General features: G+C 50.8%; 1 protein-coding gene across 5 annotated transcripts in view; it reads left to right on the plus strand.

Moving 5' to 3' along the window:
- LDLRAD4 (low density lipoprotein receptor class A domain containing 4) overlaps positions 1 to 13,563 on the plus strand; it is a 259,259-nt gene that overhangs the window by 185,821 nt on the left and 59,875 nt on the right. The window lies entirely within an intron of this gene.

Genomic DNA, 13,563 nt, shown 5'->3' on the forward strand with positions numbered 1-13,563 from the left:
AAAGAAAGAAGCCCTGGGTGCTGCCGACTGCTGAGCTGGGCCTCGTTTCATGCACTGGTCACTTGGCAGCCCCTGGTCCTGAATGTCCCCAAGGACATGCATCGTCTCATTAGGGGGATACAGAAGTAAACTTCACAGTCCCAGCTCCCGGAAGTGTGGCACCCGGTGGAAAGGGGCAGGTGTCGACAGCAGTCACAAGCTCATCGATGTGCTGGGAATTGACGGAGACTGAGGGGCACTGGGCAGGGAGAGCAGGCTGTCCCGCGGCTCCCTTGTTCCCTGGCCCTGGAAGCTCAGCGTCCTGCAGGGGCCCAGGACCGCTCTTCTGCTCAGCATAATAGGCTTGGGTTTTTTTTCTGCTTGCAGCAGTGTGGGGAGTGTATCTTTCATGCTTTGCACCTGCTAAGTGACCACAGGTATGGCCTGGCCCAGTGAAGCCACTAGTGTAGTGTTGCAGTGTGCTCTTGCTCTTAGAACTGTGTGTTACTGCCGTGCACGAGTCTGCACTCCCCTCCCCGAATGAAGAAGAAGGGCTTAAACATTTTAAACTATTTATAAACCTCTGTCTGGAAGGGTATGAGAACATCATGAAAGCAGAAAGCAGCTCGGGCTTGTGGAACGTCTGCTGTGTGCTGAATTCCGCGCTAGAAGCTTCGTCAGTTCTGTTCCCCTCTGCAAAGAGTGTTACTGCCGAACAGAGGAGAGCAACGTAGCCCAGCGCGGCTGAGTGCCCTGCCCACAGCCACACAGCTCATGGGGAGCAGCCAGACAGAAAACCCAACTGCTGAGATCAAAGTGAAGTCTTCAGATTGCAACTCTTCAAACACACGTTTTCAGCCTTGCGCTTCTCAGAAGGTTTGAAACGTTATAAAGTGCCGAAGCAAGAGTTTCCTCCTGGCTCCTGTCCTCTTTCCACTGAATGCAGAGGACCTTCTTCTGCTTTCTACCCACCTTCCAGCTTATAATTGTTACATTGGTAAAGCAAACTTCTCTCTTTAAATTGGAACTATGAGAACTTTTTTTTGCCAGAGATATCAGAATATTTGCTAATTTTATAGAATCACACAATGATAGCTGCTACATCTAAATTCTAGCTATCAAGTGTCCTAGTTCATTGAACAAAATGTATTTAGTGCAGTGGATTTGCAGTTCTGTTGGGTGTAGCTATCTGGACTTGTGAGCCATAGATATCCGACTATAGTGCCTTGAACCATGGGCATGCATTCCCTCACCTTGAAGGCAAGTCTGGGAGGCAGCAGCATGGGCTGGGGTAGTGGCTCCACTGAGTACTCAGGGACCCAGGCGCTTTCTCCTTTTGGGCTGCAGCCTCCCAGCACTTAGCATTCAGCCTCACAGCTGCTTCATGGTCCAGAATGGCTGCTGGAACTCCAGCCATGGTATTCACATTGCAGGCTGGCCAGCAGAGGAAGAGTAGAGGTCCAAAGTGTACACTCCAGCTGCCTTTAAAGGCCCTTCCTAGATGCCTTCCCCACTCCCTCAACTTGTCCCACCTCTGTCTCAAGGCCAGAACCCCACCACATATGGGCACAGCCCATTCTTGCTAAGGAAGCAGTGAAAACGAACATCCCACATCAGAGCACATTTTTTTTTTAAGATTTTATTTATTTATTTGAGAGGTAGAGTTAAGGAGAGAGGGAGGAGAAACAGAGATAAAGGTCTTCCATCCACTGGTTCACTCCCAAAATGGCCACAATGGTGGGAGCTAGAGCCAGAAGCCAGGGGCCTCTAACAGGTCTCCCATGCAGGTGTGGGGCCCCAAGCACTTGGATCATCCTCCACTGCTTTCCCAGGCCATAAGCAGAGAGCTGGATTGGAAGAGGAGCAGCCGGGACACAAACTGGTCCCCATATGGTATGCTGGCACTGCAGGCAGAGGCTTAGCCACAGCGCCAGCCCCAATTATTATTTTTTCACCTTGAAAGAAAGAGAGAGGAAGAGAGAGAGAGAGATCTTCCATCTGCCGATTCACTCCCCCAAATGCTGGCAGCAGCCAGGACTGAACCAGGCTGAAGACAGGAGCCAGGAACTCCATCCAGGTTTTCCAAGTGGGTGTCAGGAACTCAAGTACCAGAGCCATTCCCCTGCTTCCTCTCAGTGTGCACATGAGCAGGAAGCTGGGTAGGAAGTGGAGTGGAACTAGACACTGAACTAGGAGATGCTGTTGTCCAAGAGGCAGCCTGAGCTGCTGGGCCTAGTACTTGTCCAGGACATGTGATTCTGATTATGACTTAGGGCTCACGTGTTGTAGTAGAACACGTGTTTGGAGGCCAGTTGGGTCATGGTTTCAGGTTAAATTTGCAGTGACTAGGCGTGTCTGTCCAGGAGGCATAGTTGTCGCGATGATGCATGTACAAAGGCCCTCGGACCCTCCTTGGTGAAGACCCAGGCCGCAGGGATAGCAGCTCCACTCACCCTGCACCCTCTACTCCAGGCAGTTCTGTTTGTGGGCACTCAGAATATAATCATTTTATGGATGAATTTATTTCAGTGGAATGACATGAGCATAAATTGAAAAAATAGCGTACTTTTAAAAAATGGCTATAATAAGGTAAGAGAAGTTGTGACAGTAATCCAGTGTTGTCTTGAGATTCTCAGATGGTGTCTCATTTTCAAGAAGCATACACATGGTGGAAACCAGAGAGAGGCTGTCTTCCCTCCCCCCGCCCTCAGAGCCTTCACCTCGTGCTGTATAGGCCCTGGCCCAACCCACTGCCCTCCTAGGGCTGCCCTGTTCTCCTGCAGGCTCGGGGCCCAGGCTCAGAACTATTAGCTCAACCCCAGCGCTAAGCCACCCCGGAATGAGCTCCTGTTTCTGTAGAAAAAAAAATGTGTCTCAGCTGCAGGATAAGTCAATTATAAATGAATATTTGGGAACCAAGCTAATTCACAAGTTGATGCTGTTTATCTTCACCTTATTTTAAAAGAATTTTTAAAAGTGTCTGTTGAGGAAGCAAATACTCTGAAAAATCTGCAGTGCTAGTGATTAGCATTACTTTGGGATAATTTCCCTTTCACTGTACACTGATAATTGTACCAACAACTTGGTTGAATTGTATTAAATTTCCCTTAGGAGAATAATATACTATTTATATTTGTTTGCTTGTTTTCTTTATCATGCGCAAGGGAGGGAGGCAAGACAGCCTATCTCCATCAAAATTAAGCTGCTGAGCTTAGCAATTGGTTTTTTGTTTTGTTGTGTTTTGGGTGGAAGGGGCTGCTTGTCTGCTTGTGTATTCCTTGGCAGGTGGTTTTGTTCCGTTACAGGAACTCCTTAGGTCTTGGAGGCACAGACATTTTTCAGTCTGAGTGAAGCCAAGACAGAAGAAGGGCATGGGAGACGACTTCTCCTCCTAATACTTTGTATCGTGCAACAAAGGACGGCAGTCACAAGAGCGGCCCCGGGGAGGCCGAGCGATGGCCTGTGGGAAGCCAGGCTCTAGCCGCGCGTCCGCCCTTCAGCCGGCAGCGGTCTCCTGAAACACCGCTGCGTGGCTCGGGACACCACGACCTTGTCCCGCAGCTCGTTGCCTAGACTACTGCCAGGCAGGAGCTCAGACGCACCGGTCCGCTCAGGCTCAGGAGAGAGGCAGAGCCCCCAGTGAGAACGCTGAGTTCGCAGCACTGCCAGGGCTCCGCCAGGCAACTTCCTGCCTCCTGGGCACTGAGGAGAGGCAGGAGCCTGGTAGTTGGGCGGCAGCACGGTCTGGGCCAGGCATCTCCGCTGATGGTCACAGCTCCAGATGCACTTAGAGGGCGTGGTTTTGATTTACAGCTGGGAAGGTAGATGGGAGCCCTGGATTGATCTGGAGACCCAGCAGGCCTCCTGTGCCCAGGACTGCCCGGGCCATTCCACCCTGCTGGCCGGGAGGCACGGTCCTCTGGCTGCTGGTCTCCAATGTGCACCAGTGAGTGAGTTCTCTTTTTCTTGGGACAATGCAGATTCTCATGGAGAATTAGGAAAGCAAGTGCCTCTGTTGTCAAGTGTCCAGGTGTGTTGCCTGCCGTCTCTGCTCTGACTCGGTCCCTGCCGCTGCAAGCTGGACACCTCCAAGTTTCGATGGAGCTGCCATTTCCTTGTCAGTCTCAGTGTCTCCAGGAACCTTATACAAAGCATAGGAAGGCAGAGACAGCCCCTTCACACCTGTGTCTGCCCTCTCCACCCACAGCCCCTGGGTGGAGGGGTTCCTAAGAAGCCATTCCTCCTTATACCACGCCGCTGTCTGTAGTAGCCAACGAGATCACCTGAGTCAGTCTCCAGCAGGGTCGGAGGCACTGTGCGTGGTTTCCTGGTGCGGGTCACATGCCAGTGTTGCTCAGAATTCTGAAAAAAAAAATACATAGGGCGATTTTTCATAAACTGTTAGTTATCAGTCGTTGCTAACCTGGGTGGAGAATATTCAGGATTTAATCTTTGAGCTGTTTGGGGGCTAATGAAAAAGGCTTAAGTTTACAGCGCCTTCTTGATGGATCTCAGGTGACAGAAGTGAGGCCTACTGTTGGGTCCCCATTCCAGTCCCCTTCTTTGGTACCATTCTGTGGGTGCTCAAGGCTTAACGATGATTCCTCCAGTTCTCCCCACTCTGCTCAGTGATTCAAATGCAGAGGATCATCTTGCAGCCTGGCCTTGGAATGGAAGGAGACTCTGGATTAGTGCATAAAGAGAACCCTTCAACCCAGCCTTTTCTCTACTTTTTTGTGTTTGCCTTTGAAGATGTGTGTGTCCCCAGGCCTTGGCAAGAAGATCCCTGAATATTCTATTGTGCTTGACAGGTGAACAACCAGTGGGAAGAAGGTAGATTTGCTTACAGTTGTCTTCTTTCTGCCATGCCTCTTGCTAAACGTTTCTCAGTGCCCAGAACTCGCTGTTGTTTGGCTAAACTGGGGCTACTCAGTGCTGGCAAGCAGCAGCAGGTGCTTAGGACCTGTTTGAGCCATCTTTTTTCCAGAAGTGGTCATTTTTCACATGGAGCACCTCACAGAATAGGAATTTTTAGCACTTCCAGTGGGAAGCGTCGCAGATGAAGGACTTGGCATTGCCCTGTTGTAGGAGTGCGGGGGTCCCAGACAGCCTGGATGAGACCGCAGAGCCAGGCTCACTCTGTGTGGCTCCCTCCTGCCCCAGGCGACTGGGAGAGGATGCTGAAAAGCAGCAGTGTTCGCTGGGAAAGCGTCCTTGCTCGGAACCACTTGTCTCGCTGTGATTCCCCTGTTCAGTTCTTTCTCAAAAGCTTCAAAGCAACCTTAGATCTGTGCTGGGCTAAAGTTGGAGGTGGCACGAATAGGCTGACAAAACATACACAGGGCGTAAGGAAGGAAGTCTTGTATCAGAATTCATTTTCTGCCAGATTGGGGAGGAGAGTCAGAGCTTTTTGACAGAGTTAGAGAAGCAGACTCCAAGAACTGCCTGGGTGGAGAGCCTGACCTCAGACTTAACTTGAGATGTTTAGAAGCTTCTCGGGCCGTGGAGGTTAAGACCCCAGGTTTAGATCTGCAGGAGAGACTACAAGCCACGTATCATGTGCGTCACTTGCTCGTGTCTTCTTCTCAGTACGTCCTGGTCAGGAGCTTCCTGCAAGAGCAGTTGTGTTTCTTCCAGGCTGATGTCTGTCACCAGCTGTGTGGGCTTGGTGAACAGCTCTGATGAATGAAGACCCCTTGGGCTGTCGATGAAAACACTGAAGTAAGTCTACCTTGTCCAGGGCTTCATGGAAGTCTGTAGCTTTCGCTTTCAGTCCTAAAATGTGTTCACTTCTCTTCTTTGATGACTGAGAAGGCAATAGGGTGACTAGGTTTGTAAAAAGTGCGTATGTTATCAAACTTAATAGGGACTGTTACACCATCAGTTATTTTTACTGATTTGAGAGGCAGGAGAGACAGAGAGCAGTTCATGTTCACTGGTTTACTCCCCAGATGCCCACAAGGACAGAGGATTGGCCTGGGCTGAAGCCAGGATCCAGGAACTCAATCCAGGGGCCCTATGGGGGTGGTAAAAGCTAGTTCCATGAAACATCACCACTGCCTCCCAGAGTCTGCACTGCTGGAAAGCTGGGCCAGAAGCCAGAGCCTTGGGCTCCTGCACCTGCGTGGGAGACCCAGAGGAAGCTCCTGGCTCCTGGCTCCCAATAAGCTCAGCCTGGCTGTTGTGGCCATTTGGGAAGTGAACCAGAGGATGGAAGACCTCTCTCTCTCTCTGTGTCCCTCTATGCCTCTCTGTAACTCTGCCTTTCAAATATATAAATAAATCTTTGAAAAAAAATAAAAAGAAGCCAGAGCTGGAACTCACCAGGCACTCCAATGTGCAATGTGGGCATCTTAACCACTAGGCCCACTTCCTGTGACTTGGGTTGTGTGTGTATATCGGGAAGTCTAATAGGACAAAGACAGCCTGTGCCTGAGCTACAAATCCCAGCTGAAGCCACAAAGGCAGCACCTCTCCTGTGCTGTCCCCAGTTGCTGGCAGAGGAGCCACTCACTGTGCTGTCCACAGCATGCTGTCCGGACACCTATGGACATTTTACTACCACACCAGCTTCCTTGAGCCATGAGCTATGTCCTGTACCCCCAGCACCAGGTATCTAAGAAACAGCAGAAACATTTTCCTGGCACCCGCAGTCTCGTTTCTAACTCTCTCTCTCTCTCTCTCTTTTATTTGAGATGTAGAGTAACAGAGGAGAGACAAGAGAGAGGTCTTCCATCTGTTTACTCCCCAAATGGCCACAACAGCCGGAGCTGGGCCAATCTAAAGCCAGGAACCAGGAGCTTCTCCTAGGTCTCCCACACAGGTGCAGAGGCCCAAGCACCTGGGCCATCTTACATGGCTTTCCCAGGCTACAGGCAGAGAGATGGATGGGAAGAGGAGCAGCTGAGACACGAACAGCGCCCATATGGGATGCTGTGCTGCAGGTGGAGGCTTAGCCCACTGCGCCAGAGTGCCTTCAGGGCTGACTTTGTCTGCTGTCTGAGAGCCCAGGTTCTGGCACTGCAGGGGCCCTGCCATGGGGTGTGAGCTCCTCACACGTCAGCTCCTGCTTAGGCTGTTGAGTGCCGCAGCTGAGAAAGGGTGGCCTGCTGTGGACAGTGTTCTCAGAGCCCACTGATAAATTGCTGTGAAGTTTTAGGAACAGAGTGTCCTGCTTCTCTTGAATCCAGTTCTTCCTGGCTCTAAGCAGTAGCCAAAGGGAAATCAGAGCTTCAGAATCGCATTTCTGATGGGACTATCTGAATTGGAGACTCCTTCCTTTTTGCCTCTTGCTCCTGTATAATACCTCCTCAAGGCGTGAAGCTGTTTTAGTAGAAAGGGGTATGTCATCCTATTTATTTTCCTTCCCCAGCTGAGTCACTGATTATTTTAAAAAAACTGTCAGAGGGGCCAGTGTTGTGGCACAGTGGATTAAGCGACTGCTTGTGACTCCAGCATCCCATATCAGAGTGCAGGTTTGAGTCCCGGCTACTCTGCTTCTGATCCAGCTTCCTGCTAATGCACCTGGGGAAACAGCAGAAAATGGCCCAAGTGCTTGGGCGCCTGTCATGCATGCATGCGAGAGACCCAGGGATGGAGTTCCAGGCTAGTGGCTTGGGCCTCGCTCAGCTCTTGGCTGTTGTGGTCATTCAGGGAAGGAATCAGCAGATGGAGGCTCTCTCTCCATCTTTCCCTCTGTCTGTTGCTCTGCCTTTCAAATAATTCAAGAAAGAAAACTCTCAGAAATGCAAAGGAAATGTTTAAAAGGGGAGTTATTATGAAGCAAGTCTTTGGGGAGGCTGTTTTGTCTGCTAAAAGTTACTACAAATGTCGAGAGCACAGATTCCTCACCCAGTTTCTTGCCTGGCTTATCATTTCATGTTTGCCACTCACACTCTGGTTTTTCCATGTTAAACTCGTGGGATGAAAAGGTGTTTTAAGTAAACGTGTGAACTGGACGGTAAGCGCTGCCCTGGGTGAGTGACTCAGCTCCTCGTTCTCCTCCCCGTACCAGCCCGTGGAGTGTCAGCTGCGTGGGCGAGGCAGCAGATGCGTGAGTCCAGGCCTCGTGCCCAGACGCAGCAGGAGGATGCAGGCTGGCCGTGTGCGCTGGAGCATTCTGGGAGGGTCTCCCAGGGCAGGCAGCACAAAGGGCAGATCCCAAAGCTCCCCCTTAGGGGAGCAGGCTCAGCGACTGACCAGACCTGGCTTTGAAGGTGGAAGTCACAACATTCAGCAAAATATTATTTAGTTTTCTAGGGAAAGGAATCCTTAACATACGTTTTTAAAAATGTCGTCGAATGTCTTGGCCTGACACTTAGCAAGCAATGTTGTTAGTCTAGTTTAATTTCCTGGTGACATTTTTGTTTTGCTTTGTGGTTTGGCAATTTTTTTTCCAAGTATCGGAATTTGAGAGACGCTGGCTTCATATTTGGGCCGTTCTCAGCCCATGTGATGTCAGGCAGGTGCGACGGTGCACACGAGCGGGGCTCACGGTGGCAAGTGAAGCCATGGACATGCAAGGAACTCTGGTTGCTCTGGGAAATGAGTCTAAGACTTCAGCGGTTGTGTCGTGAGCCAAAAAGGGCATGTTGGGCCTTTGAGAACTGAGACAGCTGAGGTTTCCACGCTCCGCGGTGGCAGCACTGAGAACCTCAAAGAGCGGGCCTGTTGTGTTGAAATCGGTTTGCAGGCTGCTGCTGGGAGGCACTCGGAGATGCCCGTGGTGCTCCCTGGTGTGCCCAGGCCAGTCTGATGTGGTGGTGTTAGAACACAGGCCAGTACGTTACGGCTCAGCTGATTGTAACTAGGAAAAAGAGCAATCTTCGAAGAAAACCCTGAGAGAAAATATCAGATATGGAGACGTTCTTATTCCCCAAAAAATTGAGATGTGAATTTATTTTTAAAGTAAACATGCTATTTTCTTTTTTTTCTTTAGACTTATTTATTTATTTGAAAGGCAGAGTTACAGAGAGAGAGAGAGAGAGAGTAAGGGAAAGACAGAGAGAGAGACCTTCCATCTGCTGGTTCACTCCCCAGATGGCTGCAATGGGCGGGACTAGGCTGATCTGAAGCCAGGAGCCAGGAGCTTCTTTCGGATCTCCCACGTGGGCGCAGGGGCCCAAGCACTTGGGGCATCTTCCATTGCTTTCCCAGGCCCTCAGCAGGGAGCTGGATAGGAAATGGAGCAGCCAGGACTTGAACTAGTGCCAATATGGGATGCCAGCACTGCACGCAATGGCTTTATGCACTGCACCACAGTGCTGGCCCTGTGAATTCATTCTTGCTGATGGTGAGGAGGGGAGAGCAATTGGAGCAGTCTCTGGGTGTAACATGTAACAGCATTAGACAGTGCCTGCATGCTGAATCAGGGGAACCTTAGTGGGACAAACCACCAGCTGCATTCTCAGCTGCAGATGGGTTTGCTGAAGGCTAATATTTCACATAGTGAGGCCCATCCCTTTACCAAACAAAATCAGGTTATCTGAAAATGGACCCTTACTCTTCAGGTGAAAAACGCACTCAACAGCATAGCAGAGTTTATCCTGAAAATGTTACTTGCTCCAGCACTGCGGATGTGTTTCTCTGCTGTGAGCTCTCCAAGTGAGCTGTGGCTCCTCTCTTTCCATCGACACTATGCCTGCATTGCACACCTGTGGGAGGCTAGGGTTGGAATAAGGGAAGGGAGATCAGCGCCTTCGTACCTCTGACTGGTGGGGTGGAGCAGCGAATGGGGAGAATCCATCTCTAGTAACCCTGACCTGGGAGAGCCTCCTCTCAGACTTGGCTATACCAAGTCTCACGTACAGTTAGGAGTCCGCAGATCTCTGAAGCCCATCAGTGGAGTCTCAGTCAAAGGCATTTGCTATAAATTCCATCACTGCCCCGCCACAAACAATTGGTTGCATCATTTTTCTGGTGAATAATCATCTCACCATTATATTTGCTAATTCTTTTTTTTTTTTTTAATTTTTTTTTTTGACAGGCAGAGTGGACAGTGAGAGAGAGAGAGAGACAGAGAGAAAGGTCTTCCTTTGCCGTTGGTTCACCCTCCAATGGCCGGTGCACCGCGCTGATCGCAAGGCAGGAGCCAGGTGCTTCTCCTGGTCTCCCATGGGGTGCAGGGCCCAAGCACTTGGGCCATCCTCCACTGCACTCCCTGGCCACAGCAGAGAGCTGGCCTGGAAGAGGGGCAACCGGGACAGAATCCGGCGCCTCAACCGGGACTAGAACCCGGTGTGCCGGCGCCGCTAGGCGGAGGATTAGCCTAGTGAGCCGCGGCGCCGGCCTATATTTGCTAATTCTAACAGCTATTTATATTCCTTTGAGATACCTTGAAATGTTCCTAAAAACGAGATGGAGTAATCTGGGTACTCACATGTCTCAAGATGTGCGAGTGGTTTCCCAGCACATACATCTTCATCATCACCATCATCGTCATTGCCATCGTCATCCTCACCATCAGAACTTTCTCCTTCTCTCTGTGCTTTTCCAGGCAGTGCTGGCCCGGTGTGGTGCTGGATGCTAGAGAATGAGCTACAGGGTGTTTGCCACGGAAGGAGAAACACAGCCAAGTGTCGGCCCTCTTTTGAAGGTGCCTGCACACGTGGTGTTTGTGGGCACGTGTTGCAGGTGTGCAAGCAGCTGAATAAAATGCTGATGCTGGCTTATTAACCAACTGAATTCTGTTTTGCTCCGAGCGACTTTTGTCTTTTGAGGGAAGAAAAACAGCCTGGAGCTAAGTGGGGACAAATACAAGAGATCAAAAGAGAAACCAGGAAAATGGCAGTAACCAATTTAAAATATGTCAAGCCCCCCACCTTTTTTTCCTGAGTGAAAGGTCATGGTGGACCACAGGTTGTTATGAATTGGTAATATCATACTATTTAGAATGATTTATGAATGTGATAAGTATCCAGAAATTGCATATAAAAGAAATAATTACCAAGTTCCAGTCATATGATTTTTTATAAAAAATCTCATCAAACAGTATCATTATCATCAAGCAAATCTTGTCAAGCAATGGTCAAGTTACAGTCATCTGGTTTTTATACACAGCCGTCCATCACATTGTACGTGGAAGGTGTTTAAGTGAGCCTCTTTTCAGAAGGAAGTTACTTCTTCTCTACTCACTAAGCCCAAAGCTCTCCAGCTTACGTGGAGCTGGGAGATCCCTTCCTTCATCATGGCTGGCAAGGCCAGAGAATTCCTGGTGTCCACACGATAGCAAAATGGTATTCTTGTGGCTGTGGCTGCGGTGGGTGGGAAGTGCCAGTACAGCCAGAGTGTTCCTGGGATCATCCTGGTGTTTAAACTGGTGGAGACAGGATAACCTAGGACTTAGGCTCCCAGGCACAGTGCTCTGAGAGTCTGTAAGTAGAACTGAAATCTGATATTTGCCTGTAGCATTTCAGTTACAGATGCATTAGAGACTTTTGTGCGGTATCCTAGCAGAAGTAATATTTTCTTCCTATGGGAGAATTAGCTCTGCTTCCTAAGTAGCTGACTTTTGCATGAACTTTGGGAACATCATCCATCCATCATGTGGGGGCCATTGGGTATGTGTGGGGAGCAACTCGGACTATACTGTTACTGGAATTAAGACTTATTCTATGCATCTGCTCTCCCTCTGTGGGGAGCAACCTGGACTAGACTAAGTTACTGGAATTAAGACTTATTCTATGCATCTGCTCTCCCACAATATGGCGCTGGGAGAGGAGAAAACAGCTTCTACACAGCTGCCTCCAGTTCAACCAATAAACTGTAGGACTTGCTCCTGATTGGAGAGCAGTGTACTCGGCGTGTGGGCAGCCGAGTTAGGATTGGCGGAGGAGGACTATAAAGGAGGAGAGAGACGGCATGCACCAGGAACATCTAAGGGGAACATGTAGCTGAAGGAACACCTGTGCAGCCCCCGAGAAGAGCCGGCCGGCGGTGTGCCGCTCCCCTGCGGAAGTGGGGAAGGTGGCAGGGGGAACTGCCCTTCCACGGAGGTGGAAGGGATAGTAGCCAACCCGGGAAGAACCAGCAGCAAACCCGGGGAGGGCCGAGCAGACGAAAGAACAGCGCAGGGTCCTGTGTCGTTCCTCCGCGAAGAGGGGGAGCGACATAATGGTGCCGTGACTCGGATAGGATACCTGGAACGGATAGGAAACCTAGCTCGGATAGAAAACTTAGGACGGATAGCAAACTTAGGAGGGAAGAAACGGGAAGAAGCAGGAAAATACTGGAGAGAGAGACTAGCGAAGAGCCTAGGGGAAAGCCGGACGAGAAAGGTGCCGGAAGAAGCTATTGAAAACCTAGGCATAGACTTGGATACGGACTGTGGGAAAGAAGTTAGGATTGAAAGCGAAAGTGAAAGCTTTCATAGACTCGGATGCGGACTATGGCGGGGAAGCTAGGAGATTGAAAGCGAAAGTGAAACCTGGAGGAGGCTTGGACTCGGATACGGACTGTGGGGAGTAGCCAGGAGAAATGAGAGGAATATTGTTGGAAGAAAACTTAAGGAAACATACCGGGTAGAGAAAAACGTTAGGGAGGATGAAGCCGCGAGTGCAGGCCGAGGCGGAGATATAAGCCACCTTGGAATTCTTCAAGTCACCCCGGGGAGCAAGAGGCGAAGATCTGGAACCAGAGGCAGAGACGTGGGCCGCCAGGTTGGAATTCGCCAGGTTAGTCCGGGGAACTTGGACTGAATGCCGGTGGTGGCGGAAACATTCGCGGAAGCCGCCGCGTGCAGAGAGAGCACGGGGCGTGAATAGATGGGGAACGCCGGGGCTGGCGCGAGGCCGTGGTGCGGGCGCGAAGTGCGTGGAGACTGCGGAGCGTGCGCGCAGAGCCGGGAACCCGCCGGCGGGGCGAGGCGCCGGGAAGCCGCGCAGAGCCGTGAAGCCGCCGCGGGGCGGGCGCCGGCGGGGCGAGGCGCCGGGAAGCCGCGCAGAGCCGTGAAGCTGCCGCGGGGCGAGGTGCCGAGAAGCAGCCTCGGGGCGAGCGCCGCCGGAAAGCCGCAAGGATAAGAGAAACAGAAGTTTTAGAAGTAAAGTGAGAGAAATAGGAATGCTGGAAGATAGAAGTAAAATGGGAGAAATAGGAATGCCCGGAGATAGAGAAATAGAGAAATAGAAAGGCCTCCCTACAACACTGCAATGTGAGAGCTTGGATTCGGTCTGCCTGATTAAGTGAGGCGATGAGCACCTGGGCGGCTAGCAGCTTATGCGCCGCAGGTCACCGAAGACAGGCACGAATTAACATCAGTAAGGCTTCCCCACAATACAACAATGAGAAAGCTTGGATTCGGTCTGCCTAATTAAGGCGGTAAGCGCCAGCAAGCAGCTCGACCAGAGTATGAGCTGCAGGTCACCGAAGATAGGCACGAACCAACACTAATAAGTCTCCCCCACAATATGGCAATGAGAAGGCTTGGATTTGGTTTGCCTGATAGGGCTTGTAAGCCCCTGCAGGCAGAGCAGAGCATGCGCTGCAGGGCACCGAACACAGGCACGCATCAGCGCCTAAAAACCTCCTCACAACATGGCGAAGAGAGGACCCGGATTCGGTTTGCCTGATTGATAGGACTTGTAAGAA

This window comes from Oryctolagus cuniculus, chromosome 10 (genome assembly GCF_051225735.1).
Source record: "Oryctolagus cuniculus isolate XC-2025 breed Fujian yellow rabbit chromosome 10, ASM5122573v1, whole genome shotgun sequence".
Taxonomy (NCBI): Eukaryota; Metazoa; Chordata; class Mammalia; order Lagomorpha; family Leporidae; genus Oryctolagus; species Oryctolagus cuniculus.